The sequence below is a fragment of the Hetaerina americana genome, unplaced genomic scaffold (genome assembly GCF_022747635.1).
Source record: "Hetaerina americana unplaced genomic scaffold, ioHetAmer1.1.p SCAF_5, whole genome shotgun sequence".
Lineage (NCBI taxonomy): Eukaryota > Metazoa > Arthropoda > Insecta > Odonata > Calopterygidae > Hetaerina > Hetaerina americana.
The window spans coordinates 49,351,484-49,371,029 of NW_027287095.1; the positions used below are offsets into that span (position 1 = coordinate 49,351,484).

General features: G+C 41.4%; 1 protein-coding gene across 1 annotated transcript in view; it reads right to left on the minus strand.

Annotated features, from left to right (window-relative positions):
- The window catches only part of LOC139694334 (uncharacterized protein ZK1073.1), a 382,170-nt gene that overhangs the window by 310,704 nt on the left and 51,920 nt on the right, over window positions 1-19,546 (minus strand). The window lies entirely within an intron of this gene.

Sequence of the window (19,546 nt, forward strand, 5' to 3'; positions counted from 1 at the left end):
TGGTCCGGGTTTCTGCGCCATGAGTTTTGATGGAAATGGCGGTCAATTAGCCCACGCAGATTATCCGAGGGCTAACGGCGAGCTAGTAGAAATTCACATTGACCAGGACGAGGATTGGTATTTAGGATTTGATAGGGCCGAACTAAAATACAGCCTTCTCGCAACACTTATCCACGAAATTGGTCATGCTTTGGGAATCGCGCACTCCAATTATAAAAATGCTATCATGTACGCAATATACAACGCATCCGATTATAGAATAGCCTTACACGAAGATGACATTCAAGCGATACAGTACATTTATGGCAGACCTGCAGAAAAGAAAGAAAACGAAGGAGGGGGGAGTGGTGGAGGCGAGGTGGAGGATGGGAATATGGGGCGAGAAAGAAATGACCCCCCTCCCATGTTGTGCGAATTAAAAAAAATAGATAAATATCTTATACTAAATCACTTGTTATACATATTTCACGGTCAGTATTTTTGGTTCATGGATATGGAAAATGCGGTCAATTCGGTTATATTTGGCCCCCAACGGATTACCGATTGGCTTCCCTTTCTTCCGGGTAAAAATATTACGGCAATTTATCAAAGACCGAGCGGGGAAATTGTAATTTTCATTAAGGAAATGATTTATATGATTCAATACCCGAGTATGCAATTGGTAGAGGGTTACCCTTTGGCTGCGTCATCCGTAGGACTGCCGCGTAATGCTAATATTCAAGCAGCTGTGAACACATATACAGGGATGACGTTGATATTTCACAGTAAAGATTTTATCATTGAAATGGATGAATGCCACTTTAGACCTAAAACTCAATATCGCTATCAAAAGATGTTTCCGCAAATACCATCAGACATCGATTCTGTGTTTAGATACACTAATGGAATCTTGTACTTTTTTCGCGACGATAACGTCTATGAGTACAGCGAGTTCAACAACACTCTAGTGAGAGCAGGTAAAAATAACCTAGGACTATTCGGAATAGCATGCCCCAAGAATTATTCACCAGTGTTAACAAAGATCGCGAAAGAGTTGAAGGTGCTCGCGACGCGTATGCATGACATGCTCGAAATATGAAGATAAAAGCACAAACTGAAGAGAGGAGTGTTCATTTTTCTATTCGCATCTCGCGCGTTGTTTTCGATCATGATCAAGTGGAAGCATCCTTTTACGTGTGTGGTGGCCGGCCCTTCGAGCAGCGGAAAAACAGAATTTGTCTTAAAGTTTCTCAGAAATTTAACGTCAATGGTGGATGGGAAGATAGATAAAATCATATGGTGCTGTAGCTACGGAAGTGTACCTAATGCAATCGAGACTTATAAGGTTCAGTTCTTATTCAGTCTTCCCGAAAGCTTTGCAAATCCTAAGAAGGTACCAACTCTGTACATCATAGATGACTTGATGCATGACTCCTTCAGTGACAACAGAGTAAGCGAACTTTTTACGAAAGATTCGCATCATTCAAATATCTCCGTAATTCTTATTAGCCAGAATGTTTTTTATCAGTCGCGTTTTTCACGTACCATTTCACTAAACGCAAAATACATTGTATGTTTTAGAAATCTCCGTGATCGGTCGCAATTTAGACATTTGGCCTGCCAGGTTTATCCTGAAAATCCCGCAGCGCTCACCGAGGTATATAGGGAGGCGACTTCGAAGCCATTCACTTACTTGTTACTTGACTTTGCTCAAGAAACGGACGACTGCTTGAGGTTCAGAACGAACATATTTCCCGACGAAATCGGTGAAATTTTCGTCCCACCAAATTTACTAAACCGCCTTCAAAGTTAACCCAAGATGAAGAAAATGAAATTAGCCAGATTAAAGCGAAATGTTAACATTTTAAAAAAGATAAAGAAGGCCTCGGCTACGAAGAGAAGATCCATCATTAAGACGGCAGGTTCGGATGTCATTAAATCTTTGAGCGAATGTTGCCGAAACGTATTAAACGGTAATTGTAAGATTAGTCCGAGGTTGAGAAAAAAATTGCTCAGATACAAAAAAGCGATCAGAGAGATAGGTTGCTATAGAGCACCCCTGAAAAGAAAACGCGTTTTACTTAGTCAACAAGGAGGATTTTTGTCAGCTCTTCTTGGTGCGATACTCCCACTAATCAGCGGCGGAATAGCTAGTTTGATAAAAAAATAATGAGTTTCAAAAAGTTCGTGTTAGTGGACCCCGCCGCCGCCGCCACCGCCACCACCACCACCACCACACATGAAAAGGGGCGGAATATTAAGAACGAAATGACAGAGTTGGATAAACAAATGCAAGGAATTCTTAAGCGGATTGATTTGAACGATTCGCAAAAATGGCATTATTACCGTAAAGTATTAGATTCATACTTAGACGCAGTAGCCGAAAGTAGCGAATATAATGTATTATCACACCCCGCCGTTGACCATCAACTCAAGTCAACACGCCGCAAAGGAGGAAAAATTACTAAGCCGTCCGAGCCTGATCATTATTTCATTTCTGGAGAAAACAATGAAATAGCTCTGGACGAAAAACTTAGAGAGATTTTAAATCGAAAGGACCTCCCCGACCGGCAAAAATGGATTTTATATAGAAGAATATTGAATTCGTATATAGAAAACGTATTAAAAAAAAATAAGCAGTTCATTCCACCGTCAATATTTGATGATGATGGTCATTCCGACGAGGCGGTGCCAAGGAGTGGCATAATAAATTCTGGAAAGGAATTATTGCAAGCAGACGCTAAGTTTGGGAAATGGGAGGAAAACCAAGAGAAAGGAATACAAAGGATGGAGAGCCTGCTGGACGACTTGGAGCAGCAAATGCGAGAAGGAGAAACAACGGCGGCGGCGGGGAACGTGCCAATAAAGGAAGAGCAGGAGGGAAGCGAGGAGGAGGAGACAGTTTTACCAAGAAGAGGAAGACGAAAACGAACGAAAAGGCCACCATACACTCCACCGTCAAACGACGGCAAGAGGAAGGGAAAAGTCTCTCAAAAAGGAGGCAAGATTCGAGCTTGGACCTCTCATCCTTGAATAAAATTTACTACGACCCATCACATCCGGCCAGTTTTTCGACTAGGAACGCATTGTGGGAGGCTCTCGGAAGAAAATTTTCAAAGAATGCCATTCAAAAATGGCTGGATTCGCAGGAAACATATTCATTACACAAACCTATCAGAAAGAAGATTTCGCGAAATTATTACGATGCGTCTTACATTGATGAAACTTGGCAGTGTGACCTCAACGACATGAGAAGTTTGATGAAGTTTAACGAAGGCTATCGGTATCTCTTGACGATCATCGACTTATTTTCTAAATATGCTTGGGCCGTACCTTTGAGGAACAAGAAGGCTGAAGATGTCATCCAAGCTTTTCACGCTATTCTCAAGAAAAGACGGCCGTTGAAGGTGCAAAGCGACAAGGGAACCGAATTTGCCAACGAAAAATTCAAGTCATATCTCGGGAGAAGAGGAATAAAATTCTATACTACCAACCAACCTGGAGTCAAAGCAGCTGTTGTGGAGAGATTCAACAGGACGTTGAAAGATAGAATGTACAAATATTTTACAAAGTACAACACATACAATTACGTGAAAGTGCTCTCGAAACTGCTCCAAAGTTATAACAATCGAGTGCATTCTAGTATCGGAATTCCACCTTCGAAGGTTAATGTTTCAAATGCTTTTCAGGTTGCACAGAAGCTAGCCCAATCAAGACGTTTGAGAAACAGAATGGGCAAGAAAGCAGCATTTGAAGTGGGTGATCACGTTCGAATCAGCAAAGAAAGGACGCCATTCGCAAAAGGATACACCCCCAATTACTCCACTGAAGTTTTCAGAATTAAGGCTTTAGTACAAGGCTTGAAGGTGCCGACCTACCAACTGGAAGATTTAAACGGGGAAGATATAAAAGGAACATTTTACGGAGAGGAGTTGGTTCGAGTACGGTTGAGTGATAACACCGAATTTCAGATCGATAAAATACTTCAGCGTAGGGGTAAGGGGAAAAAGTTGGAGTTTTTCGTTAAATGGAGAGGTTATGGTAGCGATTTTAATAGTTGGGTGCCGGCGTCTGCCGTGAAAAGATTGCAAGATGTTGGATAATTTTCACATAACGCTTCTCAGCGATAGTTCTGGTAATTTTTTTCCTGATAATACCATCGCACACTTTCGTACGAGGCTCCCTCATCGGATTTTACTGGAAAATGGAGAGTGGACCGTGGGGTTGGTGGAGATTTTGATACCGGAGGCATATGAAACACCCGTGGAAGATGTATCGGTGAGAGTCCTCCCGAATCACGTGCTGAAATTGGATCAACATTACGGCTCGCTGAAAGAATTGATTCATGCGATGCGAGATTCTGTGCCTGCAGACAGCCAAGCGGAATACAACGTCGAAATTGCTAAAACAATTGACGGTTTGACTTCTGATCCACCTATGACGACGACCATGGATGATATTACAGTTGGTAATAGCAAAGGTGATAAGGGTGCAAATGAGGAGGAGGAAGCAGACGTGGGAGTGGAGAAGAAAGCTACTTCGGATTGGCGTGGTTATACAGATAGGCATATGATAACAAAAGAACAATATAGCGCCCTTAAAAGAGTGGTAAACTGGTCTAATAAAAGATCCGATGCTGAAGATGTGAGCCATTCCGGGACCCTCTTCGTGTACACCGATTTGATAAAACGACAATATATTGGTGATAAGTTGGCGAGATGCATGAGAGTTATCAGTACAGGGAGCGGAAGACATCAAATATTTCAAAATCCATATTATTTACCCATCGAACGAAGGGAATTCGATAGCATTGAGATATTTCTCACAGATAAAATGGGTAAGCCGTTTCCATTTATTGATGGTTTAGATCCGGCTGCGGTGATACTACACTTTAAATTGAAGTGATATCATTAATTTTCATTAGTGTGCATCAAGATGGCGAATGATACGAATCGCTATATAAGATATTACGTTTCGAGGAGTCAAAGAGGCGGCGATGTCGGATCCGTTTATCGTGCGAGCCATTTCAAACAGAGAGGAAAGGGGCTTGGGTCTTTTTTCAGCGGATTGTGGAGATACGTCAAACCATTTTTTAATTCCGGGTTGAGAGCAGTCGGCGAGGAAGCGGTGAAGGCCGGGGTAGGGGCACTTTCCGACGTCGGCTCGAAGTCGGGGAGGGAAATATTACGAACGCGTTTAGGAGAGGCAGGAAGCAGCCTTAAGAGGAGAGCCGAAGCAAAGTTGGAAAGAATGGCGGGCGCAGGCTTGCGTATTGCAAAGCGACCGCGCATTGCTTCAAATAATGTGAGGATACCTGCCGACGCTGTCATCAACATGAATGACATATCCTCACCTCCCACGACGAGAAAGAGAAGAAAAGTTGATAGGAAAACAAAGTTGAACCGCAAGAAAAAGACGCATCGCAAGAAAAAAAATGTCGTTACGAAGAAGAAGAATAAGGGGAAAGGGAAGCAGCGTGGTGGTGGGAGGGACATTTTCTCATAAAACCGTGATTTAACGCAAAAGATAAAGTCTTTCTAGAGCTTGGGTGTGGACTACATCATCAAACGAAATGGAGCAAGTCATTCCTTCGTGTTTGGACCTGTTCAAACAGCTTCCTATGCAAACCAGTATTCTCGGCCACAGGACGGTAGCGTACAAACCAATTACCGCAATCGATACATATTCGGAATTGAAATTTTCAATCAAAGGCAATGGAGATAGGTATCTCGATCTAAGCAGCATATGTCTCAATGTTAAATTAAGACTAGTTAAAACTGATGAAAAGTCTTACGCGAGTGTTGACCCAAATCAACCTGGGGTCGTGAACAACATCTTACATTCCATGTTCGAAAATTGCAACGTGTCCTTGAACGGGAAAAGGGTGACCACCTCGGAATACTATGGATACAGAAGTTACATTGAAAAGCTCCTGAACTATGGTGAAGACGCTGCTCGTACGCACATGATTTGCGATGGATGGGCACTCGATGAAGGCGACGATTTGGACAAAATTGAATTGCCGAACAGAGGTTTCGTAAAACGTCAGACTTGGTTGAAGGATAGTGCCTTGCTAGAATTAGAAGGGAAACTCCACGCGGATGTGCTGCATCAAGACAGATTGTTGATCAATAATGTAGACGTTGATATAGATTTATCATTCGCCAAGCCTGATTTCTTTTTGATGGAAAAAGAGGGGGGAGATTCCATTTTGAAAATTGAAGAAGCTACACTATATGCCACGCATTACGATCTAGATCCTTCCCTTCTCGTGGCTCACGCTACTGTTTTATCCAGTGGAATGCCGATAACGTTACCCTATAAGCGAGTCGAAATTAAAACATTTACTATCCCAGCAAATAGCAGCATGTTTAGCAATGATAACCTAATATTAGGACGAATTCCAAACACGCTAGTCGCCGTTCTGTTAGATAGCAATTCATTTCTCGGTAAAAGGAATAAAAATCCTTTCACCTTTCATCATTATAGCATGTATGCCTGCTCGGTCTATGTGGACGATCAGGAATACCCTTGCGGAGGGTACGAAACTGATTTTGATACCACTTCCAAAAAGTTTTGTACCGGAGCATACCGTCAGCTGTACCGAGCCCTGAGGCTTCATCATAGTGACGGTGGAAATCAAGTGACCAAGGAGATGTTCGAGCATGGGTATTTCATTATGGCGTGGAATCTCACTCGCGACGGTTCGGGGCACGAGACTCACATTTCCCCAACTCGTACGGGAAATTTACGCTTGCAAGCCAAATTCAAGAACCCCATAGAAAACGCCGTGACCGTCCTCGTTTATGCCGAGTATGATTCGGAGATTTTAATTAATAACAATAGGGAAGTAAGTTTACTTTTGTCATAAGGTTCACAACATGCAAACTCACGAGATTGACAGAGTTCTTAGGCAAAATCCGCTAACACGAGACTCATTTCGCGGAGTTTTCGCCTCTGACATTTTACCGAAATATAATGTTAAACCTGGCGTGTATATAATTAATTTTGACCCATCAAGCAAACCGGGGATTCATTGGGTTGCAGTGCACGTCATCGATTCGCAACATGCGGAATATTTCGATTCGTATGCGATTCAACCTTTCGTTCCCGATATATTAATCTTTCTTTCAAGATTTTCCTCCTTACGAACGAATACTACACGTCTTCAGAATTTCAAGTCTGATTTGTGTGGGGAGTACTGCTGCTTGTACACACTATTCAAATCCACCAAACGCTCTCTTTCGCAGTTCATTGGGGTTTTCTCACACCCTCACATAAATGATTGCAAAGCCGCTGTATTGTTTGCAAAGTTTTTCGGTAAAGTCAGATGCAAACGCAAGTGCCATCCAAAATCGCAAGTATGTTGCTCGTTAGCTGAGACTTCGGCTTGGCGGCAGAGACTGAGACATATGGTTGCACGAGCTAATAAAATAATCATTAACCCGTCTCCTGGCAAACGGAGAGCACCATGCCGCATTACGAGAAAAGGAATAAAAGGAAAAATAAAAGACATCCGGGAGTAGGCGATGCATTTCTAGACATATACGCGAAGGAAATTACTAAATTAATGAACACGTTGGAATATATAAACGATACCATTTCCATAAACAAGGAAACGCGACATCCGCAAGTACCCGATCAATTTCTAGACGAATTCGAGGGGGAAATTACTAGTATAATAACCAACTTGGATGATATTTACGATATCATTTCCGTAAAAAATCAACTATGCCTTCAAAGAAAATTGAAAAACATTCGAAACGTTACACAAAAAATATCCCAGACGAACACGTAACCGGATTGGTTAGAGATAATGAAAAAAGACCGGATGCAAAGAAGATAAGAAGTCCGGAAATAAGCATATAAAGAAATACGAAGCGCCAAACAAATTTTAAGTCAATCATCATGCAGTCGTCAGATAATCAGCAGCACCCGGAGCAGCAACAGTCTCCTCAGTCTCCTCATGAGCAGCAGCATCCACAGCAGTGCGAACAACTCATGCCGTCACCGGATCATCAACAACAACAGCAGCCGGTGCATCAGATACAGCCTCCTGCCGAGGAGCAGCAGAGTGCTTCTGACCCTCGCATCAAGCGAAAGACAGGAGGAGCGGAAGGGAAAGAAAATATACAGCCCAAGAGAGCGGTGAAGAAAAGTAAAACATACGAACATTGCAGTTTAGCTGCGTTCGACATTTTGGAGAGGGAAATAGAGGAAGCTATCCTTGGGGCATTACACGCAGATAAGCCCGACGCGGTACCTGTTTCACCACCGCCACCTCCTCCTCCTCCTCCTCCTCCTCAACCATCATCCACGACCTCTTGTGTCGATGAGAAACATCTATCTGCCATTAAACATTTATACTATTGTGGTGCCGTCCTAAGTGCAAGCAAGAAAATTCACATTGCGTGGCAGCTGAGGCAGAGTGACGGTGGGCGGGCTTACGTGAGATTGTTAAATATACCAGACGACTGTGACGAGTTGAGCGGGCTGGACTTATTCGATTGTGACCTTTGCGCCCTACGCAACTGTGAAAAGATCATTACTGGCTTCTTAAGCAGATCGAAGGGAAAGCCGAAAACAATCCGCCCACTTACGAATTTCTCCGTCGAGTTTGGCACGCATAACGGTGGTAAAGTTGTAGCGTTTGTTCGTAAATCGGGAGCTGCTCTCCTCGATCAACGGTGGGGTAAAACTGTTTTGCTAAACTTATCGGAATGGCTAGAGTTTTCAAAAATTCTAAATGTACTCATAGATGCTATCCTAGTTGCCAATCATTGGAGCCCGAAGCTGGACCAATTCTTCACGCCCATTCGGGATGCCGTAAGCACGGTGGGAGGGCAACACATGAGAATAACCTTTGGCATGAGGTCGACCGCCAGTCTAAACGTACCCTTCCCGTTCGACCCATGCCGAGCACAAGGATGAGTAAAGTCATTGTGGACTTCCAGGCAGGAGTTGATGGAAAGGTTTTGGTGATCAGAGAATTGGCTATGGAGGATCTGGAATCCGAGTGGCGAAGGTCGTGGCTTTTCCAGTTTCCACCCGGCATCCCAATTCCCGCGATGGAAACGAACCAGTGGCTCACTAGAAATTGGCACGGGTTAGATTATGATTCGGGCGATGTACCTTACGACGAATTGAACACTATTCTGAAAAAGGAAACCGAGCCATTTCAATATGTTTTTGCAAAAGGGTTGGAAAAATGTAAATTTTTGTCGGGAATCATTGATCGTCCAGTAATAGAACTGGCAAAGTATTTTAATGTCCCAAAATTGTGCACGCTCCCACCCACTTCAACAAAATGCGATTTTCACAAAACGGAGAAATTAGTATGTGCGGTGAAAAATTGTTCAAAATTAAAAGCTTGGATACATAATAATGTGCAGCATGATAAATTTAATTCATTTTTAAAATTTATTTAATTATTCTGCTTTGAATTCCAATTGTAATGTTATAGTGTTTGTTCTAATTGATCATATTCCTATTGTAATGTTATAGTGTTTGTTCTAATTCATCATATTCCTATTGTAATGTGTATTTTTTATTATTTATATATAGAATAAATTGGTTGTAAAAAAATTTGTTCTTTTTTCCTAATTCATTTTCCTTCACCTTCCATTGTATAATTATTTCTCTAATAATGCTACTACTATAATAGCAATGATAAAATTTTAGCATTCTTAAAAGTATGCATCTCAGGAGAGTTTCAGGCAAATGCGGTTAGCAAGTTTCCTGCCTCCCCTTTCCGGTTTCCTTTTTTCCCCTCTTCCCGCGTGATACTCATCTCAAATGAACACTTGAGCATTGAGCTCACAGCCATGGATGCGAGCAGTCATATTATGGAGAGAGTCAACGACTCCATCAGAGCTTGCATTGTCGCGAAGGGCGAAATTAATATACTCTCCGACGAACACGTCGCACACCTGCCTCTGGCTTTTCTAGAAATGTACCGACCCAGCCAGGTGCATGTCTTGCTGTCGAGGCTGCCAAGAGGAGGCCATGGTACCGAGTTCGATTTGTGTTACGAACATTACAATAAAGGGCGGACACATATCGACGGACCACCACCATTGAAAAAGCACTGCCATGGATGCGAGAATAATATATAAGCATGCCACACTTTTAAAGTCGCAATTATACAGACCCCGCTAGTGCAAACTTATATAGAAATATTTATATATAATTAACTTTAATATAAATAAACCGACCTTTTCAGGTCGTCATTTTTTCATTCCAAAACCCCCGAAAGTCGCGGAAAGGGAGAGAGAGAGAGAGGGAACGTAAGAAATCCAAAAAAAACATGCACAAACAAGTTCGGCGGAAAGGGAAAGGGGAGGGGAGGGGAGGGGAGGGGAAGGGATGGGAAGGGATGGGCAGGGAAGGGGAGGGGGGAAACACACCGCTTTGTCGTTTTAGCTTTTTTTGTTTTTCTCAAAAATACCTATATAATAGCAATGATAATATTTTAGCATTCTTAAAAGCATGCATCTCAGAAGAATTTCAGACAACTGCGGTCACGCGGTTAGGGGGAGGGGGGACCGGGGCTTCCATTGTAAAATTATTTCGCTTTCAAAAATACCAATATAAAAGCAATGATAAAATTTTAGCATTCTTAAAAGCATGCATCTCAGAAGAATTTCAGACAACTGCGGTCACGCAGCCCCCCCCCGGCCCTACGCCGCCACCACCACCGCCGCCGCAAAGTACTTCCTCCTCCTCCCAACTCGCGCGTGCCGCCCCCCGAATAAACCACATCGGAATTGCCGCCGCGCGCACTTGCTTTTCTGCGCGCGCAGCTGTGCAGGATACCCCATAATCCTACTACTCCCTCCCCGTCTTGTCACAATCTATTCACCCCCTCCTCTCTCCAAACATACACTCACCAAACTACCATTCCACATCCACATCCCAGCGTCCCCCCTCCTCAATAACTTCCCCTCCTGCACAACTTGTGGTGAAGAGTTTTTTGCCCTTCCATCCACCGGATGGCGAACACACCAGATCTCTCCGGGAGAGTATCCACAGAGGAAATTTTTCGTAGTCCACACTATTCAGGTGGATCAAAAACCTCAAAAAGGGCGAGGTGTGTAATAATGGAGAACGATTATTTACTCGTATAATTGAAAGATATTTTAAAATTAAAACACGAGCCAGCTTTTCAAAGGTATGGTTTCTCCACACTTATGAATTGATAGACCATCGACATTGGCGTAACTTGACAGTAGAGACAAGTGGTCCCCAATACGTGTGGTGAGCCTATGCAAATATAGCTACTTGTTTTAGGACAGAGGTCCCCGAAGTGTGTGGAGCGTGCCTTCTTCGGGGATAAGGATGCTGTGACGTGCCCGAGGAGGCGTGATTTATTCTTAATCTTGCACTCCATCTTACCGGATATTCACCCGGGGAGGAGGGAAAAACTTATTAAGGTAGGCGCGAGCCCAAATTTTAGGGAACATCTGTGCAAGAGGCGTGGAGGCCAAAGAGTGTAGTGACTAGAGGAGGGAGAAAATCTCCCGTCTCCTCACTCCACCTCAACCACATCCACTCTCCTCGCTTGAACAGGTTTTATCAGCAGGAAGTGTTTCTGAAGCTTAAGTGTTGATCTTCAAGAATAATGATGAATAAGGGATATAGTGTTAGCGCATCAGCTCTTGGTCAGGGGTGAATCCAAGAAGAAGGTCATGGGATTATACTCCCTTCTTGAGTTATGACATTGGATACCGGCTGTCCTTGCATAAAATTATCCACTGAAAGGTGCTTTGCGGTCTCTAAATTGGTATCATTAGTTTATAATTTTACAAGATTTTTCAAATTTCTTTGCCAGAAGACAGTTTGTAAAATTATGTTTGTTCATTCACGAAAATTACTCCGCCCACCAAACAGAGGTCTCCTACATCCGGTACTCTTGAAATGCAAAAAAATGGAGTTTCTGGAAAAGTGACCAAAAATTCGATCGACTTTTCCCCATATTTGACGGTCCAAAAAATTATTGAGCTAAGTTTACAGAATCGCCAACAAAAAGTTGGAAATCTATCATATACAACAGAGAAATTCTGAGTTTGATGATTCACTCGAAAATATATTGGTGTGGCATTATAACCCAATTATGAGAAAGTGTGCGAAAATTATCAAATAGTATGACGATTTGTATGGCCCGTTAAATTTCAATTTCGCTCACCCAATAGTCCGAAGTCCGCGGTTTTCCAATAAGTAATAAGAATAATTTCTTAAGCTGAGGCAAAATGAATTTTTTATCTTATTGAAAAGGCATTAAAGATGCGATATAATCAAACTCTGGGCATATGATAAATCACTTCGCGCTCAAACGGCTAATACGCAATATCACTACAACTCAGATCCAACCTGAGGAAAGAATATAAACGGAATTGGATTGAAGAAACTTGTTGTATTATCTTGGTTTAATATTAGGACTAAGTATACGCATGAACACGTTATAGAGGGAATCGTGCATCACCACTGCCACTTCTAATGATAAATCTTGTATATATCTAACATGGTAGAACGATATAAAAATTCATATTCGGATTGTAAAGAAATCATCGTCATCATTACATCAAACGCATGTTCTACTTGATCGTAAGCTTTTTTCAAATGGTGATACACACACCGACGCAAAGATGACGTATAACAGATTTCGGTATAATGAGCTTACGAGTAGTTCTTTTTTTCCTTCGACCTCAAACAATACCTTTTTTACGAGCTTATGAAATAAACATTTTATGACGGCAGAGCCCAAAATTACACCGCGGTACCGCTCCCACAGAAAATATTTCTAAATCATGGTCCTGGCGAACCAGTAAATCATTCCATAAAATCGTTTCTTCTTTTTATAGCGAGTTTTACCGATTTTATTTATTCCAGCGTTAATCGTTTACATTAACGTCAACAGCACAGATAAATATTATTCGATGTCGTTAATCATTTATAATGGAGATTTCATCATTCATACGACTTTATTCATTGACCAATTCCACCTCAAAGTATGTGAGTGTAATGTTTGCCGTTCCGAACCAATTCTTATCTTTTTGGAGATGTTATTGCACTCATTTATATTTATATATCTCAATACCTATACGTTTGTTAATTACGCCTCTTCCTGTGGTTTTAGTGAGAATGCATACATTTTTTGAGAAATACTTACATTTCAACTTATCAATTATTCGCAGTACTTTCACGCAAACGCTGAATCGAAAAACATATGGAGAGACTGCCGCACCACTTGTAAGTAAAAATGAATATTTTATTCATGAAAACATACCTGATATCTTACCTCCCTTATCTCAACTTTTGTAATCACTTGAGCTATTTTGTTTCTAACATCCTACCTTTTATTTCATGGGCTACGTGAAAGTTTACGAGAACATTTCGTCAATATAGCATACAACATTGGTCATTTGAATGAATTTATTTAATGTTGTTCGCTGTTCACACATGAATTTTACGTTTGAATAAATTAATGGTTGTAAAAAAACATTGAATAACAAAAATGTTGGTTAAAGTTATACGTAGTTCTTGTTCTATTCCCTGAGGTGAGAGTTTACACGCCAGGGAAGAGAGGGAGGGGAGCAGTTGCTTTCTGAGCACATCTTACTGCTTATCTGAAAGATTTTCTACCCATTGGAGAACCGGAAGGTGTATAACCCGGTTTTGAACCCAGGATCCTAAGGTCACCAGCCGAATACTATTTCACCAGGTCCCCACGGCAACCCCCGGCTCTTATTAGCAGACGAGAAACATATTTTCATGGTGTTCTCATAACCTCCCGCTAGCAAGCTAATAAATAAATCCTCATCACGTGTCATTTAGCGAACGGGTCTGCTAACTGATCCCCCCTTCCCCTGAGTCATAGATTTTTTCTTAAAAAATTTGCACCTAAGTCACCCCAGGAGCAGGAACATCAATGTAATTTACGTGCATGTAGGGGGAAGTAAAAGATACGAGAGGAAACTCAAAATGTACGGAAAATAGTAAATTTTTAACTTTCGGAGGAATAGGGATGAGGTGGGTGCCATGTGGTACTCCAAATAACAGCTTCCCAAATAACCTGGCACCCGAGGTAAAACTGAAGGGATGGCCCTGAGAGTCGTCTTTATCGTCGTTGAGATTGGGAGCCGAGGATGGCAACCTCCCATTCTCGTAGCTTAAAGTGAGTCGATTCCCGATCTCTTGATCTAACCTTCCAACTCCGTTCCTTCCGACCCTCACTCCAGCCGCTCATCTCGGTACTCAATTGCTCTGCGGTTTGAACGTAACATGAAGCCGGGAAGTTTTCACCAAGACGAACTACAGCGTTCGTACCGGACACTGAGATCGCGTGAGCATAAACTGGCATCGTTAAAGCGTTGCGATAACAACAAATTTCTGTGATGAAATCGCTATTTCGACATTCATGCCGTAGCCGAGATGCTGAGGATTAAATTCCTTGGCGGCGGAAAGATTAAACGCGATACAGCATACCCGTGGTCAGTTGGGGAAAATTGTAATTACACAATTTAGCGGATAAATATTTTGGACTTATTAAAATATATGAGTAAATATTTTTCTCGCATATTAAGAAAATGTTTCCAAATAAAACATTCAAAATGCATGACCATTCGACAAAATTATCAGGGTATGCTAAACTGCATGCGTGTGGCAAGTGGAATAAGTAAAACAGTAAACGTGAAATATGTCGACCATACATGAATGAAGAATAGATAATCAAATCCATGGCACATAACATTTTCACAGGTCTTCAACAAAGTTCGCGGATATGAGGTAAGCATTGATTTCTGTTGGAGCCCACGTGTTGCAAATTAGAACATGGGCGAATAACCTAAGTGGTCTTTTGTCCAGGAACGCATGTGTCGCTCTACCTGTCCCGTTCCTTACTCTTCCAGATTCCGCTTCCTGACGCCTTTCTCCCAACCCTTAATTTTCATCCCTTTCCCTTGATCATTCCCCTTTCACTTCCACTCATCCATCCTCCCTGCTCTCATCTTCCCGCTCCCAACTTTCCCGCGACCCTACCCCTTCCGACTTGCCTTCTTATTAACCTCCCCACCCTTCCACATTTCCACCCCACTCCCCCTTAGCCACCTCAACATTTCCCTCCCACCAGCTTGCTCGTTTTAACCCCCCTCATCGTCCCTTATTTTTGTTTTAATGCTCCTCGGCTCCATCCCGCCATCCCATCCCATCCCCTCCCTGCATCTTCTCTTCATATAACAGCGTTGCCAATTGAATGCTTTGTCAAAAAATCACTTCGCCGGTCCGGAATCGCAGCCGACCTACCCCCCCCCCCCCAATGCCCTTCCTTTCTATCCGATTTTATCACACCTGAGTGCATCAGGCAAATTCTCACGTAAAGAAATGAGCGAGTCTACACATCCAGTTTAGGGTCGATCTCCCATTAAATTCATTTTTAATTAAAAGAGGTCGCCCAAACAACTTTACAAATTAATTGATAAATTATGGCCCCACCTGTATCTTACTGGACAGTCATCACTATTAAAATTTGTTCTTCCCTTCCTCTTATCTATTCATAACTTTCTTCCTGAGCTTTGGCGCCACGGTTCGTTTCCTCAGAAAATGAACTGCTCACAGTTGTTCACAAACTTAAATTATCTACTGCGGTTTGAGACATATATAGCCCCTTAGATATACTGAAGGTTGTAATTATTCTAACAGCTAATATCAAATATTAATAAGTTCCCTTCAAAATTTCAACTACATTCAGTTGTAATTGTGGCGTTAATTCCAATATTAATAACTAAAAACCAAAATTTTTATTGCCAATTAAAAAATTTACACCAAGGAAGGAACGAATGAAATTTTTTTCAACAACTTTACTTCTGCAAAGGCAAATATTGAGAGACACCGATAGGAATTTTTGCCCGTTCAGTGGCCAAAATTAAGGGATAAAAAATTAGTTTACAAATTTTAAATCGTCGTGTTCCTACGAAGCAACGAAGTGTTCCGGGAAAACTTTCTGTTTATCCGCCGCTAACAACAAAAACTTGGGCGAGAATAGTGAAGGAAATACGCTTGGCAACTCTGCTACGTATCCCGTTCCTCCTCCTCTCGCTCGCATCCCCCACCACTTCGCCGCCCTCCCAAACCCACCACCCGCCTCACATCCCCTCCCGCCCGCCAACACCCCCCCCCCTTTTGTCTCCCGCTCCTAATTTCATCCTGTATTCAACCCCAGAGCCCCCCTCTACCCTATCCCCCTCATATCTCCCCCACTGCCCTTACCCCACCCCGCTTGCTCATTCCTTCCTACTTCCCCACATCCTTCCCTCTTCCCTCCCCCAAATCCATCCCCCGAATTAACTTCCTCTTCCTCTTTTGTATCCACCGCCCTCCCTCATTTCCATGTCCTCCCCCTCCCCCGTCTCAATTACGCCCACAATAGTAGGCGTAATTGAGAAAAATGCGCATATACTCTTTCGTTTACCTAGCATCCAGGGATGACACACGTGTTGAAATACCCACAAACTGACATTTATCTTACTATTAGTTTCATATTTTATGCCATCTTCAGTTACAAAAATGTATTTGCCACAACATTGTCAACGCTGAATTACCGGTCGAATATATTTTGTGGAAACTTTTAAATGCTAATTTGGTTTACTTGAAGGTAAAATAAGGGAAAATTTGGTTCATATTCTGGCCTTCCATAGGGTGCAACAGTCCACTTCAACTAATGGTGGCTCTTACGGAGGGCATACAAAAGGGCAGATGGGAAAATTGTACAGATTGGCCACTTCACGCTTAAGCCATTTTGAATATCTAAGTTCGTTAATTATTGTCATTTCACCACTATAATTTGTCTATGTAATGACAAATTACTGATTATCTTCGCTCATTAAATCAATCAAAATATAACTATTTTATCTATTCAATTGTTTCAGGCTCAACTTTGTGGAAGTTCATGTTCATTAAATGAAGAACACAATGGATTTCCAGTTCTTGGTGAAAAGGAGAACAGTGGAAAAAAACATTGTTCTTCATTTAATGAACTATTTTATCTACTCAGCTAATATTTAATTAGCAAGTCATAACTCCTAACATCTCATTAATGGTATATCAGTGACGGTAACAGCAGGAAATCTAATTTTTAGGTGAAAGGTAATTTCTACAGATTCTATAAACATAAAAAATCCCGATCGAATTCATTAGATATACAGGTAACCTGCCATGCATCGTCAATTTAAAATACGCGCTAGATAGGCCTTGCCGGTCAGGTGGTATCATTACATTTAGATATTTGCGTTGGTTACTGTGTATTTACCGAAAAGGATGAGTATTACAGGGAAGGTAGTATTAGTACACAGGGAAGGTAGTAGTAGTACACAAGGGGCTTTGCCCTTGAATTGCCGTAATCACAGCGAACTTAATCAATTAGCACTCGGTGCCCAAGGATTCATACCCTACCTTAGCTTAAAATATCTTCATCGTGGGTATCAGCCCATCAACTATATCAAGTACGTGTATCTACCTATTAAAGGTTGGTTTTCGACAGGTCCTATTTGACGGACTATTTGCACTACTTGTACTTTAGCACTACTTATCTCGAAGACTCATATTTTTACTATATATATATATATATATATATATATATATATATATAACGAAGAAATATGGTGGTATTTATTTTATCTCCACCCAGATTTATCAAGTTTACTATTTATCAATTCAAAACTCGAACTTCCCGAATGCTTATTCCCAAAAATCACCCATGCATAACATGTATGGGTCTTCCACACTGAAGTTTTGCTTGGGTCTTCACACCGAACGCTACGTATAAAATGTATGGGTTAAGGAATATAGTGTAGGAACAGCAAACATCTCGAAGGCAAAACCTTTCCAAAGTGATTATAAAAGGATTATAATCACCTTGGAAGACTGGAATTTGGGAACGTTAAGCGAGTCGAGCCAACTTAGAGCAGGCCACGTACGACGTTGACAACAACCATTTCACTAAGATACAAAACACATCTCCTTTTGCGTTGCGGAGGAAGGGTCCGCGTAATATCTCGTGGGTTTCGTCACTGAATGGCATATAGTAAGAACGAATTTTCTGAGGTCTTACTAGTCATGCATACAAAAATATGGCCATAAATTGTTCAAGGAGTAATTACCAGCTAAAGTAGACTAAATGATGATGACCGAGTAAATGGTGGCTTTATACGTAACAAAGCCTCTACTACACAAAAGGTATTAATCATGGAAACCAAATATTAGATGAAATAACCCGTTATGATGTTATGAGTTAAGATTCTACGAGTTGAACTCAAAAGTTTTGAAAGAAGAGTCTACGATTTACAAGACACGGGCATTAACAACAATTTGTACGGATGAAATAAAAAAACACTGCAGATTTGATCAAATTTTACTGCGGTACGACCAATTCCGTCACATTTGTGGCATCTCAAAGCACTTCACCTCAGGCAAAGATATCAAATCGAAGGTCACGTCAAGCAAATATATCAAACATGTGATCTAGGTACCTGAAGATGTCAAATATATGATTAAATCCGTCTTTCCGTAATAAAGATTAGTAAAATCTGCAAATTATTTTCTGATTTCTCAAGATGCTATTTCACAAGATTGAGCCTGAAATTACTGAACTTTTTGTATTTCTCTCTCTATGACGAAATATAACGATGCCTTTTCTCAATATTCATAAAATTTTATAAGCTCATTTAAACATTATGGAAGGCAGCGAACATTCTCTAATCGAAAAATGTTCTAATTGAAACATAAAAAAATTCAGGTGAGTATCCCGCTGATTGATGAGAGCAACCAATCTTTATTAAAAGAAAACTTACGGAATCCCATATTTCACGAATATCTCACTATTTCCGCGCACATATAGCCTTCAACCCTTTCCTTCGGGCTCTCTCATTTTCTCTTCTACTATCTCCATCATCCACCCCACGTGTCTCACTCCCTCTTCTCAGTCATGCGACCGTTCCAACTCAACCAAAAACAAAACGTCATTCCTCTCCCGGAATGGTAGCGTCCAACTTTTTCTATTTCCAAGTCTCCCGGTCCTTTTGTCTTCAGGGGTTTTCTCAAACTCGAATTCAGTGCGTGACAACGGCAACCGCCTAATAGTGCTGCCACGAGCCTCATTTCAAACGGTCAAATGATTTCTTAATGCACGATTGCGAGACGTTCTGACTCCATTCAAAACTTAAACAGATGGATGAGAAGATGTGAGACGATGGGAAGTAATTATTTATACGGGCGTTTCAGAGGAAAGTACCAATTTGTTCTGATCAGTGTGTGAAATTAGATTCAGATCTCGTGAATTCTACAACCAAGGTGTGAAACTACTATATTACGACCGTTAAATATTCATGAAACATTTAACAAATTATGATGCTTTATACTCGTATCATGCCTTTCAAGTTCAAGTTTAATGGTAAAGCGAGGCTAAGTGCTTTCATTACACTGCTTTAACGGTACTCTTTTGTAAAGAATATTTTTTTATTTGATGAGCCGCCACGGCTAGTACTTTTTCGTTTGTTTTCCCTTCTGTCCACTTTAC